At 43.3% G+C, this 21,071-nt stretch overlaps 1 pseudogene; it reads right to left on the reverse strand.

Moving 5' to 3' along the window:
- Nucleotides 1-15,489: 15,489 nt before the first annotated feature.
- LOC142046417 (uncharacterized) lies at nucleotides 15,490-16,849 on the reverse strand (annotated as a pseudogene).
- Between the last annotated feature and the right edge of the window lie 4,222 nt (nucleotides 16,850-21,071).

The raw sequence follows: 21,071 nt of genomic DNA on the forward strand, positions 1-21,071 counted from the left end.
TTCTATTGATTTAACAAGGTTTTCCATAGTTGGTCTGATTTGGCCAGTTGGAAGTTAGGTATACTGCATGGATTAGCAGTTCTTTTAACCATGCTGTGATACAACACACACACACAGAGAGACACCACACACACACAGAGATCATTTTGGCCTTGAAAGTGTTTTGGTAATCATCCAGACATAATTCTGAAATAGTGTTAGGCAGGAGTAGTGGCCATGGAGTAGTGACCCACTACATTCTTTGAGGAAGGGTTCTTCCCCACCCTCTCTTTCCCCTGTGGAGTTCTGCAGCAGCTAGCTGAGTACTTGCTAGGCACTGGAGACAGCACTTGGACCCTTGTTTTATAAAACTTTAACATACATTTCCTACATATGTGTGTATAAGATGACCTGTATAGAAGATGATCCCTAATTTAGGCCCTAGTCCAGCAAACACTTAAATACATGCATTGAAGTTAAAGGACTGCTCACCTGCTTAATGTTAAGCATGTGCTTATATGCTTTGCTAATTTTGGGGCCTTAGAGCCTAAACCTGATGCAGTTGAAGTCAATGTGAATTTTGCCATTAACTTCAAAGAAGCAGGTTCAAGCATTGGTGACCCTCATGTAAACTGAATTCCCCAAAACTTACTATGACAGGTGGTACATACCCTTTGGGTCTCTCTCATGGTCCTGATATAACCCTATTACAGCTTTGCTAATAAAGGGAGATCTCATCAACGCAGATACTGACACAGGAGAGCTGTGGGGGAATCTTGGACGGAAGGAATTCCTCACATAGCTCAGGGGAGTTGAGAAAGAAGACTTAAACATCCCTTTGGAGCCTGATTCACTTGGGGGGTTTATAAAGCACTGATCTAAATCTCACTGAATTTGTTGGAGTCTTCAAATTGACTTCAGTGGGCTTTGGCTCAGGTCCAATGAGAAGGAAGCCTCTAATGGAGGAGGGACCTTCTGTGCATTTCACCAGGAAGTTAGAGGAGCCTTCTTGGGAAACATAATGAGGAAGCCCTATTCAATTGATGGTTATTTGCTTGTGTATACACTGTGTTGATTTAAATGGCCAGTCCGGAGGTTGGGTACAGGTTGTAGTTATTGGGGCTGTTCAATAATGGAGAACACCAAACTCCTAAGGTGCCAGTCATATTCCAGGTGTACCTCGACTTGGAGGCAAGCACTGTATGTGCTTCAGCAGCTAGGTCTTGTAAGAGCTAGTCCTGCTGGGTCCCAATAACAACTCAGTCTCCTGGCTAAATGAAAGGGTATTTTTGTGGGGCTGGCAGAAAAGGGAAAGGTTGCAAATACCTTAGATATGGAGGCTTAAACAGTTATAGTTCAAGTGAGCAATAGTGGTAAATGTTAGCGTCCCAGGGGCATTCCAGTTGAGAGTCAGGCCTAGTGCCTGGAGTAACCTTTTAAGCCCAATTTCTATTCAAGCAAATAGAAGCTTGCAGGTTTCCAGGTCAGATTCAGTTACTGTTTCTCATTGGGGCCCCTCTGCACTGATTCCCTCCCCAACTGCTACTTCTCCCCCAAAAGTCCCACGCAGACCTGCACTCAGTTGTAATATCAGTCAGTCACAGCCTGTTTCATATATGACTCTGTGTACAGTTCGTGGAGAATCGTTGCTGCCTCCAGATTCTCTGGTGCTCCTGGCTAGGCATGCGGCCCCTGCATCCAGCTTCCCTGCTGCTTCTAGCTAGCTATGGATTTCCTGCATCCCAAAGCATGGCCACTTGCTGGTTCAGGACTAGAGTGACCAGATGTCCCGATTCTATAGGGACAGTCCTGATATTCGGGGCTGTGTCTTATATGGGCACCTATTACCCCCTACCCCCATCCTGATTTTTCACACTTGCTATCTGGTCACCCTGTTCATTCTGTTCATTGGAGAGGCTGATTGGAGTTGTAGTCCCCAGCATAGCAAATCCATCCCCAGGGCATTTGAGAGTTAATTCTTTTGGTCTTGTGATATCTACAACTAAGTGAGGTTGCTCTGGAGCCATGTCTTCACTGCAGAGACTACACTGGGCTCTTACTTGGATGTTGCCTCTAACTCCTCTCCTGTCCACACAGAAAAACCACTCATAGTGGAGCTTTGAACCACAGTTGCCAACTTTCACGTGGTAAATAAGCACCCCAACTTTGGCAATAAGCCAAAAATCAAGCTAATCCCATTTCAAAACAAGACCAAAACAATCCAATCCTTAAGGACTCCAAGACTCTATGTGTCTAGATCCCCCAGTGTGCAATCTGGGACTGTGGTGAGCCTGCTGTACACCCCTGACTCTCTCCCCCATTTGCCCCTGCTTGTCCCCCCTTTCTCTTGCTTGCCTGGAGCTGATCAAAAAAAAAGAACAAGCTACAACAAGCTACAAAGAAACAAGCAACAAGCTACAAGTCAAAAACTAGCCAACAAGCAACTCACAAGGCAATTAAGCCAAAAACAAGCCCAATGTCTGTTTTTTCCTGTGGGTTTGGCATGTCTGCTTTGAATCTGGGCTAGCTGGCATAGCTGGGAGCATGGGTTATGGTTAGAGCCTGAGTCTGCTTTCATTGGGGCTAATATCCTGCCCATTTTGCAGTGAGGATGTAGGCTGAATCATTTGAGTTCTGATAGTCTTTCCCACAGTCCTCCGGGTGTACCCAGAAAGATGGACAAATTCTTCCCCAATTCACAGGAAAAGAATCATAGAGCAGCTCAGCTATCTGCAGCACAAAGAACCAGGGGATATGCCCCCAGAAGTCCTAGTGACACCCCTGAGTGGGCACCAGTGAAGAGACAGTAATTCGAGTAACCGCTTTGTATTGTGACTGCTCACACCGGGGATAGGCTAATCCTGGCGCTCAGACCTGTGTGCAGATCACCCAAGTTACCTCTGCTGTGAAGATTTAGCCTAAGATTGAGGTTTATATTTCCTTTTGTTTGCTGTGGAGAAGCCTCCGGTGATTTGTAGTAGGAGATAGGAGATGGACCTGCCCACATTTGCTTAGATTTTTCCATCACAATCAACTGTACCATTGAGACAAATATTTACATTGCAATAAAGCAAGCTCAGACTGTAATAATGAAACTTACAATAATGGTATCTGACTTTTAGACCCTTTTAATAACACTGCTCTACAGCCAAAATGCTTCTGAAATAAATGTAGTCAAACTTTACTAATTCTGGGTCACTGAGAACGAAAATGATGCTTAAAATTGTTGATTGGCTCTAGTCTAGCTGTTGGGCTCCAGACTACAGCAGTGGAATCTCCTCACAGGTGATGTTAGGGTTTCCATGTTCCGTGACCGTCAAAAGGATCTTGTCCCATTCTTCTTCATGGAAGGTGATCTTGTAGCCTGCAACAACATCGATGGTGTGATGGCAGCCCTCAACATCGTTCATGATCCAGATGAGTGGAGACTGTTCATTGATTCATCGAAGACGAGTCTTAAAGCTGTTTTGCTGCATAATGGCAATGTTTTGCCATCAATTCCAGTTGGTCATGCAGTCCATATGAAGGAAACCTATGACAACATGAAACAACTTTTGAGGTGCATAAACTATGACCAACATCAGTGGCAGCTTTGTGGCGATTTGAAGGTTGTTGCTCTCTTGCTTGGTCTGCAGACTGGATACACAAAGTACTGCTGTTTTCTCTGCGAATGGGATAGTCGTGCAAGAGATTCCCACTACATCAAGAAAGATTGGCCACTCCGACAGTCATTGGAGCCTGGGAGGAAAAGTGTTCGGCATCCACCACTTGTTGAATCAAGGAAGATTTTGTTACCACCCTTACACATCAAGCTGGGTCTGATGAAGAACTTTGTCAAGGCCATTGACAAAACACAAGCAGCTTTCAAGTACCTCCGTGGAAAATTTCCAAGGTTAAGTGAAGCTAAGATAAAGGAAGGTGTCTTTGTTGGTCCTCAGATTCGTGAACTTCTTCGAGATGATGCATTTGACCATGCACTGCGTGGCAAGGAAAAGACGGCATGGAAAGCCTTCCAGTTAGTGGCAATAAATTTTCTCGGAAACAACAAGGCAGACAACTACAGGTTGTTGGTGGAAAACCTCCACAAGGCATACAAAAGCCTTGGTTGCAACATGTCACTAAAGATACATTTTTTGCACTCTCATCTAGATTTTTTTCCACCGAACTGCGGAGCAGTGAGCGACGAGCACGGCGAGCGATTTCACCAGGACATTGCAACAATGGAGAAACGCTATCAGGGCAAATGGAGCCCATCAATGCTTGCAGACTATTGCTGGACAGTGACAAGAGATGCTCCATTTAATGAATACAAGAGACAAGCCAAGAAGCGCCGAGTAGACACTGAATAGGACTAAACTATGTACATAATAGTTTTTTGCCTTTTGTTTCATAATATATTTTATTTATATAACCCTTTTGCTGATTTTTAAAGTGTTACATAAACAGGACAGGTGAAATATTATCATGTAAAGCAACCATAAACACATGAAAAGACCTAAGTTTACAATTTATGATTAAAACTCGACTATCTACACAATATACATAGACATAAAATGTAAAAACTTAAATATCTTAGAAACAGTAGCCAATCAGTTGTTTTAATTGTCATATTTGAATTCAGCACATCAAAATACATAATAAATACCATTTTATCTCTGAAGCAGACGACTTCTCAAAAATTGTAGACCAGTGTAATCTATGGCCATTACTTCTTCTCTGTGGAAAGTTTAATCAGAGTAGTATCAGTGTTTTATGGGTTTTTTATTGTCACTTCAGGTAGCACTGTAAAATATATGCCATTTTTAATAAAAATGATCGGAAGTGAAATATGTGTGGTCCAGCTAATGCAAAGATTAGACCATATAGCTACGCATTAGACAGAAAATGCCTCAGAGTGCAGGCCATCTCTACTTTTGTGTCTTGTAAAGTACTGAGCACACTTCCAACAACAATAGTAATCAATTTCTAAGGTGACACCAATTAATGATTGGAACATAAGAACTGGCATACTGGGTCAGACCAATGGTCTGTCTATCCCAGTCCCCTGTCTCCAACAGTGGCCAGTACCAGAGCTTCAAAACAGTACAGTTTTGGAGAGCTCCACACCTGTCTTCCTGTATCTCAAAGCAACATCCTGTAACCCCTATATTCATCATTCATATATAATTATGATATCTTTCATACAAAGCATGCCATGAAGGATATCATATGAAAGGTCATGATCTGCCAAAACACACTGTACTGTCAAAATATGTATATCATTAGTGTGTATTGTGACAAAGTTCCTCCACTACCTTGGTGGGTCCTGCGCTTATTGGTGGATTTTGCTAGCCTCAGATCCTGTGTTGGATCAGGAGTTGGGAGGTTTTGGGGGGAACCCAGGCCCACCCTCTACCTGGGTTCCAGCCCAAGGCCCTGTGGATTGCAGCTGTCTAGAGTGCCTTCTGGGACAGCTACAATTCTCTGGGCTACTTTCCCATGGCCTCCTCCCAACACCTTCTGTATCCTCACCACGGGACCTTCCTCCTGATGTCTGTTAATGCTTGTACTCCTCAGTCCTCCAGCAGCACATCCTCTCACTCCCAGCTCCTTACGCACACACCACTAACTGGAGTGAGAGCCTTTTTATACCAGGTGTCCTGATTAGCCTTAATTAATTCTAGTAACTTCCCAATTGGCTACAGGTGTCCTAATTAGCCTGCCTGCCTTAATTAGTTCTAGAAAGTTCCTGAGTGTTCTGGAATAGTCCCTATTATCTTACCCAGGGAAAAGGGACCTGCTTAACCTGGAGCTAATGTATCTACCTTTGACCATTCTCTTGTAGCCATCTGGCCTGACCCTGTCACAGTTTGAAGTTATGATTTTTACTATATTGTTTTAGTAAAATATGTTGTAAGTATGAGAGTTTCCACTACAAGTGTAGTGACCCCTGGCCAGGAGGTTGTTAAATGACTGTTAATGAGCAGGGGAGTTATTGTGCAAGCACCATACAATAGGGACTGCTCAACGTATGACTCAATTGCACAAGACCACACCAGGGGTATTTCTCAACTCTGTGACTCAGCAAAACCCACCAGAATGTGTCTAGGCTAGTATTTTCCCAGCACATGGACTGAGAGTATAAATTAAAGGACAGTGGCATCATGCTTTTGCCTTTCTTCTCCTCCATCTACAAAGGAAGCAACAAGAATGCTGGGAAGACAAAGACTTCAGCTGAGGAGACTGGTCCCAGGCTGAAGGACATAAATCCACACCGTGTAGACGTCAAGCATAGAAGTTTATTACACACAACGCTGGCAGAGTGACACCTGGCTTATTAGGCTCAGAGACACTGCCAATCAATCGATTACAATAGAATATATAGATTTTCAATGGGCAGGGGAAAGTGACGGGGTAGGCAGTTCCACACCCCAGGATAGGTTCTGCAGCAAGACAAGATAGCACATTAGCCAATGGTTAAAAGGTTACATAATGTCTCCGCCCATGGTCTCAAGTTGGCAAGTTAACATTTAATTAATACTTTGATGAAATGTTATTAGTATAATATATATATATATATGTTGAATTCTGATTTGGGGTCCAAAAGAATGGAGCAACTCCTTTGATTGTCCAACAGGTACATTCCTAGGAGTTAAAGCAAAGAAACAGTGAAAGTATATGGCAATAAAGATTGTCTCCTTTATGTCTTAAGGCAGGCATTGGTCTCTGGGAAGGGAGGTGGAAGGATGCCGTATCTTATACTGACATCTTCCAACTTTTCATAAACTCAAGGTTGGATCTGTGGGAAGAACGTTCCCTACAGAAGAGACTGACACAATAGGAACAGGGATCCTTTGTTCAATTTGCAACTTTGAATAAGACACAATTATTTAGTTCTTGGCAATTTGCTGACCAGGCCTATTTTAGCAAAACAAGATTATCTGTTTACCCAGCTTTCTCTTAGCTAATCACTATTTGCTAGGCCTCTGGTCTCCAGACCAAACTCTGGACTTTGGGTCTGAGAAAGAGCTGGCATAATCCATATACCAATGGAGTGGTTGTTACATAAAATGCACATGAATTTTAACCCTTCACAGGCTTAAGGGAGAAACCTGTGTATTAAACACGATAACATCCACTAGGGTTAGAAAACTGCTTGATCCAAATACTGGCTAGTGTTATAAGGTTTAAGATTTAGACTGTGTGCTTACCTTTTATTTCCTTTGGTAACTATCGCTGATCTTTTATACCTACCACTGATAATCACTTAAAATCTATCTTTCTGTAGTTAATTCATCTGTTTTATATTTTACCTGGTTGAAGTGCTTGGGAAATCTCAGCTCAGTTTACAAAGGCTTGTATATTTCCTCTCCACATTGAGGGAGGGGTAGACTGGGTAATAAACTTACACTGGTCAAGCTTCTGACCAGGGCAGGACGGTTCAGTTCTGGGGTGCAAGGCTAAGGTTGGAGATTTTCTGGTGCCTTTCTCTGTGTGATTCATGAGTAGTTCTGGGAGCTTTCATGCAGTCCAGCTGGGTGTGGGGTTCCACATGTTGTTATGCTGAGTAATAACAGCACCTGGAGCGGTTTGCTGCTTGTCACTAACAAAGCATTGTGAGAGACAGCCCAGGCTGGAGAGTTAAGGGGGCACAACAGTAACCCAATTCCATGTTGTAGCCCAGGTATCCTGTCACACTTCCCCTCCTGGTTTAGGATCACCCCAAGCATGGTGTTACATCCCTGACCATCTTAAGAGCCATTGATGGACCAATCCTCTCTGAACTGATTAATTATTTTTTTAACCCAGTTATACATTTGGCCATCACAACATCCCATGGCAATGAGTTCCACAGGTTTATTGTGCATTGTATGAAAAAAGTACTTCCTCTTGTTTGTATCAAATCTGCTGCCTTTTAATTTCATTAGTTGACCCCTGGTTTTTGTGTGGTAGAAAGGGGTAAATAACCCTTCTCTATTCACTTTTCCCACACCATTCATGATTTTATAGATCTCTGTCATATCCCTCCTTAATCATACCTTCTCTAAACCCTAATAGCCCTAATCTTTTTAATCTCTCCTTGTATGGAAGCCGTTCCATACTCTGGATAATCTTTGTTGCCTTTCTTTGAACCTTTTCCAGTTGCACTGTATTCTTTTTGAGATGGGGCAACAAAAACTGGACACTATTCCAGATGTGGATGCACCATAGATTTATATAGTGGCATTATGATATTTTCTGTCTTATTTTCTCTTTCCTAGTAGTTCCATGTGCCTTTTTGACTACTGCTATGCATTGAGCTGAAGTTTTCAGAGAACTATTCACATTGACTCCAAGATATCTTTCTTGAGTGGTAACAACTCATTTGGAACTCATCATTGTATACTTGTAGTTGGGATTATTTTTTTCAGTGTGCATTACTTTGCCCTTACCAATGTTGAATTTTATGTGCCATTTTGTTGCCTAGTCACCCAGTTTAGTGAGATCCTTTGGAACTCTTCATAGTCATCTTTGGACTTAACTATCTTGAATAATTTTGTATCATCTGCAAATGTTGCCATTTCATTATTCACTCTGTTTTCCAGATCACTAATAAATGTTGAACAGCACAGGTCCCAGTGTAGATCCTTGGGGGATCTTTTTGTTTACCTCTCTCCATTGTGAAAACTGATAATTAATTCCTATCTTTTGTTTCCTATCTTTTACCAGCTACTGATTCATGACTTTACCTTCCCTTTTATCTTGTGACTACTTCCTTTCCTTAAGAGCCTTTGGTGAGGGACCTTGCCAAAGGCTTTATGAAAGTCCAAGTACATTATAATCTCTTGATCGCCCTTGTCCACATGCTTGTTGACACTCTCAAAGACATGACTTCCCTTTACAAAAGCCAAGATGACTTTTCACCAACAAATCCTGTTCATCTAGGTGTCTGATAAATCCGTTCTTTACTACAGTTTCTACCAGTTTGTCCATTACTGAAGTTAGGTTCACCAGCCAGTAATTGTCAGAATCGCCTCCGGAGACATTTTAAAAAATCTGTGTTACATTAGCTACCCTCCAGTCATCTGGCACAGAGGCTTGTTTCAGCGAGAGGTTACATACTTCAGTTAACAGTTCTTCTTCAAATAGCATGGCAGACTCCCTTCAGATACTGCTTGAAGAGGTCAAGGAATTGCAACACAAGTTATTAGATATCCTCCAATCAGCAACACCAACCAGAGTCACCATTCTGATTAATGAGATGATCTTGGATCTCATGAGGATGGTTTGGCAGACTCCAACTACAGTGCCACCTACTTGCAAGAGGTCTGATAGGAAAAACTACGTTCCCACCAAGGCTCTACATTTTCGTTCTCCCATTCCTCTCCAATTCCCTGGTGGTAGAGGCAATACATGAGCAGAGAAAACTACATCATGCCAAGGCAGCCATGTAAGACAAGCACTAGAAGAGTCTCCACTTTTTTGGATGGAAGTCCAATTTGTCAGCAACCCTACAATTTTGGGACACTAATTATCAGGCCTTTATGTCCAAATACAATCACGTGAACTGTATAAAGTTTGATGAGTTTTTTGAGCACCTTCTTCCAAAACAAAGAGAGTCATTCCAAACTATTGTTGCTGGAGGACAATTATCTTGGATATCCCTCCAAGCATCCTTGGATACTGCAGACACAGCAACCTGCTCCATCTCTACTGCAGTAGTCATGCACAGGTCATTGTGGCTTCAGCTTTCTGTCTCCCTAAAAAGGAACAAAGAGTCCTGTGGGACCTTATAGACTAACAGAAGTATTGGAGCATAAGCTTTCGTGGGTGAATAGCCGCTTCATCAGGAGATTGTTATACTGGGCTATGTCATCCACTTCACATCCCCTCTCCTTCCCACCCTTCATCCCCCTCTTCAGGGACCCCTCTCATGAGCTCCAACTAAGACAGGAGATAAACTCGATTAGGAGTGCTAGAGCTTGTCCCAGCTCTACATGGGGGGAAGGGGTTCTACTTGAGGTACATCATCATACCAAAGAAAAACAGAGAGTGGAGACCAATTTTAGATCTAAAATTCCTAAACAAATTTGTGAAGTCCCAAAATTTCAGGATGGTGACTCTGGCAGTGATAATTCCTTCATTGGACCAAGGGCATTGTATTTCGGCCCTCTTCCTCCAGGATGCCTATTTCCATATTGTGATACCCTCCTGAACTCCAAGAGTGTTCTCAAAAGTTCTGGCAGTGGTGGCTGCTCTGCTTCACTGAGAGGCAATTGTCATGTTTCCATGCCTCAATGACTGGCTGTTCAAGGGTCAGTTTTTTAGGGAAGTGCTGTCAGCCACCCAGAGGGCCCTATTACTGTCTTCAGTTAGGCCTCCTGCTCAGTTTCAACAAGTCTGTATTGGCCCACATGCAGAAAATATAGTTCATAGAGGTGTTTTTGGATTCACTGACTACTAAGGCCTATCATGCTATGGAGAGATTTGTAACCTTATTAAATTTCATCAAGACTATTCAAGCAAGCTCTCATACCTCAGTGGTGTTCTGTTTGCAGCCCATGGGTCACACAGCAGTTTGGACTTTCATCACAGATCATGCAAGATTATTCCTTTACTGCTTTCAAGCATAGCTCAGAACAGTCTATTCACCAAATGGACCCAGCTTTGACAAATAAGTTTCTGTTTTGCGTCAGATTAAAGATTCCCTAGATTGATGGAAGGATCACCATAACACTGGGGCTGCTGGTCCCTTTCTTTGGCCAATGCCATAATTACAGATGCATTCCTGCTTGGATGGGAAAGAAGGTGCATTTCGGTGTTCATGCAGTCCAGCACAGATGGTGACTTCAGGAGACCAGTCTCCACATCAACCTGCTAGAACTAAGGGCAGCCAGAAATGCTTGTCTCCACTTTCTACCTCTCATCAGAGGGAAGTCTGTCAAGAACTTGATGGACAATGTGGCCTTCACGTTTCATATCAACTGGCAGGGTGGAGCAAGATCCCTCTGTCTGTACGCTGAAGCTATAAAGTTATGGAATTGGTGTACAACCCATCGTATTCACATTTTGACACTGTACCTTCCTGGAGTACAAAACACCACAGCTGATGTTCTCAGTCGATGCTTCTCCCAGGACTACAAATGGCAGCTGGACCCATAGTTTCTAGAAGACATATTTTGAATGTGGGACATCCAGAGATGGATCTCTTTGCCTCAGCCACAGACAAAAAGTGTTGCCTCATCTGTTCAAGGGAATGCCTAGGCCTTCAATCCTTGGGAGATACTTTCTCCTTCCTCAGATGAAGGAGCTGTATTATGTATTTCCCCCAAAACCTCTAATTCTAGAAGGTCAAAGTTATCCTTATAGTCCTTATGTGGCTAAGATAAGCATGGTATCTTTATCTGTTTTGATTGTCTTTGTCCGGTGATCAATCTTCCATCCTTCCCTCATCTCCTCTCTCAAGATGCGGGCTGAGTGCTTCATCCCAGACTAAAGATTCTCTGCCTCAAAGCATGGCTCATTGATGGTTTGCAGCCCTAAAGTACACTTGTTTGGTAGAGGTACAGCAGGAAGGAATCTACCCCATGTTCTACCTTCAGAAGTAGAAAAGATTTGGCTGTTGGTGTGAATACTGGCAAATTGCCCCTGATTCTGCCTTGCTTACGCTTATCCTGGTTACCTGCTACAACTTCAGAAAACAGGTTCATCTGGCTGCAATATCAGCCTTTCATTCTCCAGTGGAAGGGTTCTCAGTATTCCTTCACCCCACAACTGTAAAGTTAATTAAAGACTAGAGAATCTCTTCTTTCAACTAAAAGCCCCCCACTCCTGTCTGGAATCTTAAATTAGTTCTCATAGATCTCAGAGGGCCTCCTTTTGAACCTTGGTGACCTGCTCATTATTATACTTATCTATGAAGACAACATTATTTTAGCCATTACATTGGCTTAAAGAGTTGGGGAAAATCAGGACCTTGATGGTGGGTCCCCCCTATGCAATATTTTTCAAGGATAAAGTTTCTACATCTACATTCCAAATTCCTTCCTAAGGTATAATCTGAGTTTCCTCTGATCCAGACCGTGTGTTTACTGTTCTTTTTTCCCCAAAACCACATAACTCGGGTCAGGAAACTTCTTTCCATACTTTAGATGTCAGAAGAGCACTGGCTTTCTATCTTCATAGGACCAAATTATTTCAGAAGTCTCCTAGACTATTTGTATCCATTGAAGACAGATCTAAGAGTTCCACCACTTCCACCTGGAGACAATCAAGGTGAATTTTGGGCTGTATTATTGCTTGCTATGAAGTTGCCAGCGCTCCCCAACCTCCTGCTAGGGTTCTGGCCCGGGGATGTCTACACTGCAAAATTAGGTCGATTTTATTTAAGTTGACTTTGAACCTCCTATTTAAGCAAGTTGATTCTGCATGTCCCACTATGCACATTGTGTTGGCGGAGCGCGTCCTCACTGGCAGGGCTTGCATTGACTAATGGAGCATTGCCCTCTGGGTAGCTGTCCCACAGTGCATGGACGTGAGTGAAATGTTGGGTTTGGGCTTGCAGTGCCTCATGGGACCAAAACATTTGCATGGGTGGTTATGGGAACATGGCATTAGCCTCCCTCTCTCCATCCCTGAAATCATCGGCAAACAAACCAAGCCTTTTTCATGCCTTTTTTCCTAACCCTGGGTTACCCGTGAAGATTCCATAGCATGGCAAGCGCAGACCCTGCTCAGCTGTACACTGTTGTTGTGAACATTACAAAGACCTCACGCCTTATCCTGCAGTATTTGCTCAGACGAAGCAGGAGCCACCATCCAGAAAATGAGATGCCATGCAAGCAGCCCTGCTGGAAGCCATGAAGTGGAGCAATTCACAGATGCAGGCAACAGTTGTGTTTCACCATGACATGGTGCAGCGCTGCTTCTGGGCCCGGGAAACAAGCACTGACTGGTGGGACTGCATAATTATGCAGCTATGGGATGACAAGCAGTGGCTGCATAACTTTCAAATGTGCTTGGCCTCTTTCATGGAACTGTGTGAAGAGCTTTCACCAGCCCTGAAGCCCAGCAATACTAAAATGAGAGCTGCTCTCACAGTTGAGAAGTGAGTAGCGATAGTTCTGTGGAAGCTTGCAATGCCAGACTGATACCGATCAGTGGGGAATCAATTTGGAGTGGGTAATCTACCATAGGGTCTGCTTTGATCCAAGTTGCCAGGGCAATCAATAGATTTCTGCTCAGAAATGTGGGAAACGTGCAGGACATAGTGGATGCTTTTGCCACGATGGGGTTCCCTAACTGTGGTGGGGCAATCGACAGAATGCATATCCCTATCTTGGTACCAGACCACCTTGCCAAAGAGTACATAAATCGAAAGGGGTACTTCTCAATGGTGTTGAGGGGTCATTTCACTGACATCAACGTGGGATGGTCAGGGAAGGTGCATGATGCGCACATCTTTAGGAACTCTGGTCTGTTCAGAAAGCTGTAAGCAGGAACCTTCTTTCCAGACTGCAAAATAACCCTTGGTGATGTTGAAATGCCAATTGTGATCCTGGGAGATCCAGCCTACTCCTTGCTCCCTTGGCTCATGAAGCCATACAGAGGCAGCCTGGACAGCAGTAAGGAGTGGTTCAACCATAGGCTGAGCAAGTGCAGAAAGGTGGCATAATGTGCCTTTGGACATTTAAAAGCATGCTGGCATAGTTTGCTTACTAGGTTAGACCTCAGTGAAAGCAATATCCACATTGTTGTTTCTGTGTGCTGTGTGCTCCATAATATCCGTGAAACAAAGGGAGAAAAGTTTCCAGTGAGGTGGGAAGTGGAGGCAGATCGCCTGATAGCCAGTTTTGAGCAGCCAGACACCAAGGCAATAAGAAGAGTACACTGAGGTGCATTGCGTCTCCGTGAGGCTTTGAAAACTAGTTTAATCAATGACCCATAGTAATGTGACACTTACGTGTGTTGTTCCTTACCTAGCTGTCCCCTTCATTGCATGTATTCCCCTGTAAATTATACCCCTGCTAACCACAGTGTGCTGAATGAATAAAGAACCTTTTCTCCTCAATCCGTTGATTTTTATTATGCTCACAAACACTGAGAGACAGCAAAGAAAAGGAAGATAACCTGGGGCAAAAGGGCTGATAATACGGGGAGGAGGGGAAGGAGGAACAATGACAGCTTGCTTACAATTACACTACAATAACAATCAAAGGTGTGGAAATGGGTGCCTTCTGGTTCTTGTACCCTCCCTGGGAATTGAGTGCAAGGAATACCGGACTTTCCGCCCTCACATCCTAGGACGTCTGAGAGGAGGATGTGGAACTTGGTAACAATGGCAGCAGGTTCACCATAGGCTGCAATGGGACTCTAGTGTCTAGCTGCCATTCTTGAACCTCAACCAGATGCCTCAACATGTCTGTTTGCTCCCTCATAATCCATACCATCTCATCCTGTGTGTCACGCTTGTGTTCCCTGCATGCTCTTCTTTCCTCGTAGTCATTGTGCAGGCTCTCTGACAGTGCAGTCCTCCATGCGCTGAGCTCCATCTTGTCACTCGTAGAGGCACGCATTATCTCATTGAACATGTCATCCCGAGTCTTCTTTTTCTGCCTTCTAATCTGGAAAAGTCTCTGTCCCAGCATGGAGGATGCGCCTACGGACAAGGTTTCAGCTGCAAAGAATACAAAGCACAAGGGTACCATTGACAGTGCATACATTGTTTCTGGTGCAAGGTTAATTTTTTTTATAAAAGAAACGCCCCTCAGTGCAATTCCCTGCAAGCCACAACGTAAGCAGAATTGGTGGCTACTGCAAGAATCAGTTTGCTGCTCCAGCCAGGGTGACTAAGGCCACGAGGCATGGGCTAGAGGTCTTGTGCTGCAGCTTTTGTTAAGACATCCTTGGGAACACTGGTTGCACAGCCCCTTTTCCTACAGCAACCTGGATGGTGCTTAAGGACAGGCACCAGCATAAAGCACCGCAAATAGTTTGATTGTTACAAAAGTGGCAAACAGGAAGCGTCACGCTGCTCACCCCTTTTTAAATGCTGGCTGCAATATGCAGTGATCCCTTTCAAGCACGACCAGGGCATCCTTGGGCAAGTGTAATTGTGTGATCCAGAATTCACCAAACAGGGGCGGATTTTTTATCGAATTGCTTGCAGTTTAAGGACTAGCATTTAAAACCTTCCCCTGTTTCCCCTAGGTGACCATATCCAATATCACTCTCCTGAGGGTAACAGAGGCAGAAAGGGAGCAGATACTGCAAGTCCTGGTCCTTATACGGCAATGCTACAATGATGTCAGAAGAGTTAATACTGGTGTGGTGCGGGAAAGTGTCCTCTCACGGTGGATTAAAGAAGGCAATGCTTCCCAGAAACCTCCAAAAAAGCTTCCAAGAGATCTCGAGGGAGGATTCCTGGGCCATCCCCGTGCACATAAACAGTCTTTTCCAGAGAGCACCCTCTGTGTAGCTGGAGTGGCCGCCAATAACTTCTATCCCAATTTTTAAATTCAGATTCAACATTAAAAATAATAGATGTAACCCCTACAGTCTGATTGAAAATGTGTACTCACCAGAGGTGCCATCCCCGGCATCACACTCCGCTGACAGTTGGTCCTGTGAGGGGAAAGGCTTCAGAGTTAAAAGAAGTTCTTGGTTGTCGGGGAGAATGGATCTTCTGCTTGCCTGGGGTGCATTCTCCTCCTCCTCTTCTTCATCATCAACAATGTCCTCGTCGTTGTTGCCCAAGGTCACTATTGGCTCCTGGGAGGTATCCACGGAGCATTTTGGGGTAGTGGTGGGGTTGCTGCCTAGAATTGAATCCAGCTCCTCATAGAAGCGGCATGTCTGTGGCTCAGAACCAGAGTGACTGTTCACCTCTCTTGTCTTCTGGTACGCTTGCTGAAGCTCCTTTGTTTTCACGCAGCACTGCTGTGTGTCCCTGGTATAGCCCTTCTCCCCCATGCCTTGCACGATTTTGGCATAGATGTTAGCCTGTCTTCTATTGGTTCAGAGCTCTGCCTGCACAGACTCTTTTCCCCACACAGCAATAAGATCCATTACTTCCTGTGTGCTCCATGCCGGAGCGCATTTGTGGCCTTGAGTATCCATTGTCAGCTGTGCTGACGAGCTGTCCACGCTGATCAAACAGGAAATGAACTTTCAAATGTTCCCGGGGCTTTAACGGGGGGACAGCTGTTTCCTGTACCTGGCTGAAGTGCAGTGGAGTTGAAAGTGCTCTCCAGAGCGGTCACAGCAGAGCACTGTGGGATACCTTCTGGAGGCCAATTCATCCAAATTACACAGCGCAGTGTCTACACTATCCCCATGTCAATGTGTGGATGTCAGCTGAACCGCTATGCCTCTCGCAGACATGTAATACACAAGTCAACTTTACAAGCCCTTTAGGTCAGCGGAAGGGACTCAGTAGTGTAGACATGTACATTATTAACTTGATCTAACACAGCATGTGTAGACCTAACTTTGTAGTATAGACCAGGCACCACTTTACTAGGTTGCAGTCAACATCTGTGACTTTATTGAAGGGCTTTCCAGAACCTGAAATCTGCATGACTGCTATGGATCTTCACTATATACCTTCTCCAAACACTGCCTTGGTCCAGGCCTCTAGATCTAACATCGCAGTGGGCAGTGCAGCTTTGACTTCTCTACTGTCTCTGTTCTGAAGCTCCCTCCTCCCAGAGGTAGTCATCTGAAGTGTAGCACCCAAAGTGACACTACTTGAAGTTACTCACCCTGTACAGTAATTATAGTTCTTCAAGATGTGTGTCCCTATGGCTGGTCCACTACCCGCCCTACCAAGTTCTTTTCTGTCCGCTTTACTAGGATACAGAGTTCTCTCTTTAGTAAATTCTTTCCTAACGGACTTCTCTACCTGAACCATGCTCCCCCACACCTTTTGGCTTTTCCCCAGCCCTTAGTTTAAAAAATCTTCTACAACCTTTTTGATTTTATGTTCCATTGTGGCTCCCATATGGGCCAGTCTTTCACAAGAAGATTCTTCAGTTCCTAATAAACCTAAAGCCCTACACCATTGTCTCATCCACACATTGAGACACTGCTGTTCTGTCTGTCTTACTAGCCCTGCGCATGGAACTGGAAGCATTTCAGAAATGCTATTGTGGAGGTCCTGAACTTTAATCTCTTATCTAGCAGCCTAAATTTGGCTTCCAAGACCTCTCTCCTACTTTTCCCTATGTCTGGTACTTACATGTACCCCTTACATATGCCAAGACCTCCAACTTCTCCCCAACACTACTTATAAGGCTATCTTGATGAAATTTTAGTATCTCTCAGCTTATATATATAAATATATACATTATCTTTAAAAAGCAATGTGGTTACTCTATGATGCACTGCAGCAAGGTATAATGAAAAATGGAAAGGTCCACAGTATCCAATTAAAAGACTGCTTCACTTTATTGTTTATTGAACAAACTCATTCTCCATGGAACCACCATAGGCAAATCAGTCGTAGTACAGACGCACTACACAGAGCTGGTTATGTTTTCAAATTCCTGGTGATTAAGCCATTTGTGATGAGCCAAAAAAACAACCCACCGCCTTCCAGGCCAATGCGTTCACTCATGGACAGCATTGTGTAAGTTTGTTTGTTCAAAATAGCCCTCTTTTCCTTCCTACTGATTGCATCAAGGCAACTGAGTTCAGTAAATTGTTCAGTTTCAGGAAAGAAAATGACTAAGTAACAGTCAGATTCTGTTATGTCACTTTGTGACCCAGGTGATTAAGAATTTTTTAAAACTGAGTGTGAGCGGAAGGGGAAGGGAGTGTGTTTACACATTTGCTACTGATATGACCCAGCAATGGCCCCTAAACACAGCCCACTAGGCTAATTATTCTTCCTTAGCTAGAGTGGCTTGAACAAGTGAGTCACATTACAGCTTACATTTATAAAAAAGATCATATTATGTTGGAATAAGAATATCTAACATGGGTTATACCGGTTTAATTTTATTGGTTTAAATTTTCACGTTAAGTTATATTGAAAAAACTGTCCTCTGTTTTTCTGACAAGCCCTCAAAATTTGTCCCTTTGTCAATTCCTTGGCTAAGCATTTAGTGCCTACTTCACATTTAGTTTTTGACTACCACATAGACCAAATATCCTTTTTGTTGGGACTCTCTTGTCTCTATTATTTGCCATTTTGGACCTCAAAGAAAGTCATGGTTCAATAACATAAATGTACCTATTTGGATACCATGCTCATCAGCATAATAATATATTATTTATCAAATATTCATTACCTGAATTTAGGGCCAGATAATATCTTATTATTAAAAAAAACAATAACAATGTACTTCACTCTGTCAAAAGTTTTATTTGGATTTGGAAATAGTAAAATTATTCCTAGTTTTGTTTCATTCGGTTAAGTAGATACTCTTGAAGGTTAGTCTTCAAATGAGTTGATTCCTGCAGGCATTAAATACTGGGTATTTTTAGCCCACTTATTATATCATGTTGGGATTTTGTGGTTCCCAATGAGTCAGATGCTGGGCAGAAATCAAGGGACTTCGATTCGATGCGATGTGATTCAATTCGATGCGATTCAATTCAGTTCAACAAGGCTTTATTCAATATGTGCACAAAAGGAAAGCCCCTGGTACAAAAAATCAGGCACAGTCCCTCCAGCCAGGAGTCCCTCCCCTTGCTATTTTATAGCACATGGCACTTACATAACAAGTTACGTAACAAGTTACATAACATGCACCTCTAACCAATAAGAATTAACGTTTCCATATATGGATTTGTCTATCACATGCTCATAGTTCTCCATTCCACATGCTGAACTCCCTTTCCTCCCCCCGGCCTTCTCTAGAATGTTCCTATGGTGGTGAGCCCACAGCATGCTTCCCTATGCATAAGCACCCTGCAAACCACATTTTATCCAAAATTAACATAAGCATACCCTTCAATCAATACATCGTATCCCATTGTCAGACTATGCAATAGTATCTTCCATCTATATTTCATAGGGAAATTGGGATAATTATATATTTATTCTTTTTGAATTCAGGTAGCTTTTTATAATCCCTGTAAAGACTTGACAAATGGAAAACTTCACAGAGCAAATGGAAAATCTCTAAAAAGCAATGGAGAGGCTTCTTCCAGAAAAAAAGTTTTGTAATAAATTTTGCAATACATTGCAGAAACTTGAAAAGAGCATGGTGGAAGATCCTGTGATTTATTGGCCTTGATATAAGCCTTGAAAAGTGAAATCTGGAAAAAACTTGTAGGAAAACTGCTTAGAGGTTTACTCTCATTAGACATGAAAGTCACTGATGGTGGAAGGAGACACAACTAAGCCTAATTAGAATTCTAATATCCAAGTGTCTGAAAAATATAGAGAGGAATCTGGTCCTGTTGCTCGATCAACAACATCAAAATCAGCATTACAGTTCTACAAAAGTTTAATTCTATCCAGACTGCAGCCAGAAAATACAAAGCAGAAGAAAATAATTTGTCAAGGTCAAAGAATGTGATTCCGTATCAGACTGGTGTTGAAAGGAAGAACAAAATGTATATTTTCACCAGACTTTGCATTTAATTCGAATATTACAGATTCAAAAATAACCATCACAAATCTCTCATGTACAGTCAATACCGATCTTCAGTGAAACTCAGAGATGAGCAATGAACTGACGAAACAAATACAAGTTATAAATATCATGTTCAAAGATCTCCTTGGTGAACAGGTTGAGGAATGGAACCAAAAGAGGGAAACAAATTCTGTTAAAGGTAGTTACTGGTGGTAAAATGCTACATCAAAATGCCAGGATCAAAATATTTGGCAACGTTAAATGTTTGACTCAGAAAAGGTTTTAAACAAAGTCTTATTTCAGACACAAGGACCTAGTTTTTAGTGCAAGTTTTATTTTCTTTGATAGCTTAAAAGAGCATACACACAATTTGGGACTGTGGTCATGGAAAGTATATTGGTGGGAGGGAAGAAGGAGGTAGGTGCTTTCTTACAGGTGTGATACAGCATAGCCAGAGGGCAGCAGGAGAGGGTTAGAAGGGAGCCTTATTCCTTGTAAGGGGAAGAAAGTTTGCTATAGATTAATTAGAGCACCTGAAGCCAATTAGAGCACCTGCAGTCAGTCACATGATAAAAACCCCCTGCTTCAATCAGACAGTGTGGGAGTTGGAGCAGAAAGGATTGGTGTTGGAGCAGAGAACAGTTTGGAGGAGTTGGAGCAGAAAGGATTGGTGTTGGAGCAGAGAACAGTTTGAAGGAGTTGGAGCAGAAAGGATTAGTGTTGGAGCAGAGAACAGTTTAGAGGAGTTGGAGCAGAGAACAATTTGGAGAAGTGCTGCGGTGGGCTAAGAAATCCAAGACCCTAGGTAAAGAGGCACTTGCATTGTGCAGGGGGAAGGCAGGAAGCCCCTCATAAGCTGAAGGGCAGGAGAGGGAAGTAGCCCAGGGGAAGGAACCATCAGTTCAAGTGGTTTACCACTATCCTCAGGGCCCCTGGGCTGGGACCTGGAGTAGAGGGTGGGCCCAGGTCCCTCCCTCTCCACTCCCCGCCTCTAGGACTCTAGTGGCGCAGTTAATATTCCAATTCAGGGGCAAGAAATGGTGCCCTGAAACCCCGCTGTCCCCCAAGAAGAGAAAGCACGAGACCCATCATAATAGTGCCAGCAATTTGCCACACAGGATAATATATGCAAGGGTGTGCTCTACTCTGTAAAATTCTCTACAGGTAATTCAGATAAAATACAAGGTACCAGACAGAATATCCACACAGAACTGACACATTAAAGATGAACGGCCAACTTGTGGAGTTAACCACTGGCCACTGTAAATAGAGAGTTGAGAAGGACCATGCTGCACTATGAGCCTGGGGAAAAATAATTCAGCAGAATTCCTCCTAAGACTGTAGGGGAAAGAGTGCAGGAGCAGAAGCTTTGCTGCCATAATGTGGGCTCCCATGCCCAGAGGCTGGTCTGCTTTTCACTTCAGAAGGATTGCGGGGCCGTAGGCTGGGTATCACCCTACTCCACTTCACCTCCTTCACAAGACCCAAGCAGAATGGGAAGGCCCTTGCACCTTATCTTGTCAGCATACATGCATACAGTCAACCCCA

The sequence above is a fragment of the Chelonoidis abingdonii genome, chromosome 1 (assembly GCF_003597395.2).
Source record: "Chelonoidis abingdonii isolate Lonesome George chromosome 1, CheloAbing_2.0, whole genome shotgun sequence".
Taxonomy (NCBI): Eukaryota; Metazoa; Chordata; order Testudines; family Testudinidae; genus Chelonoidis; species Chelonoidis abingdonii.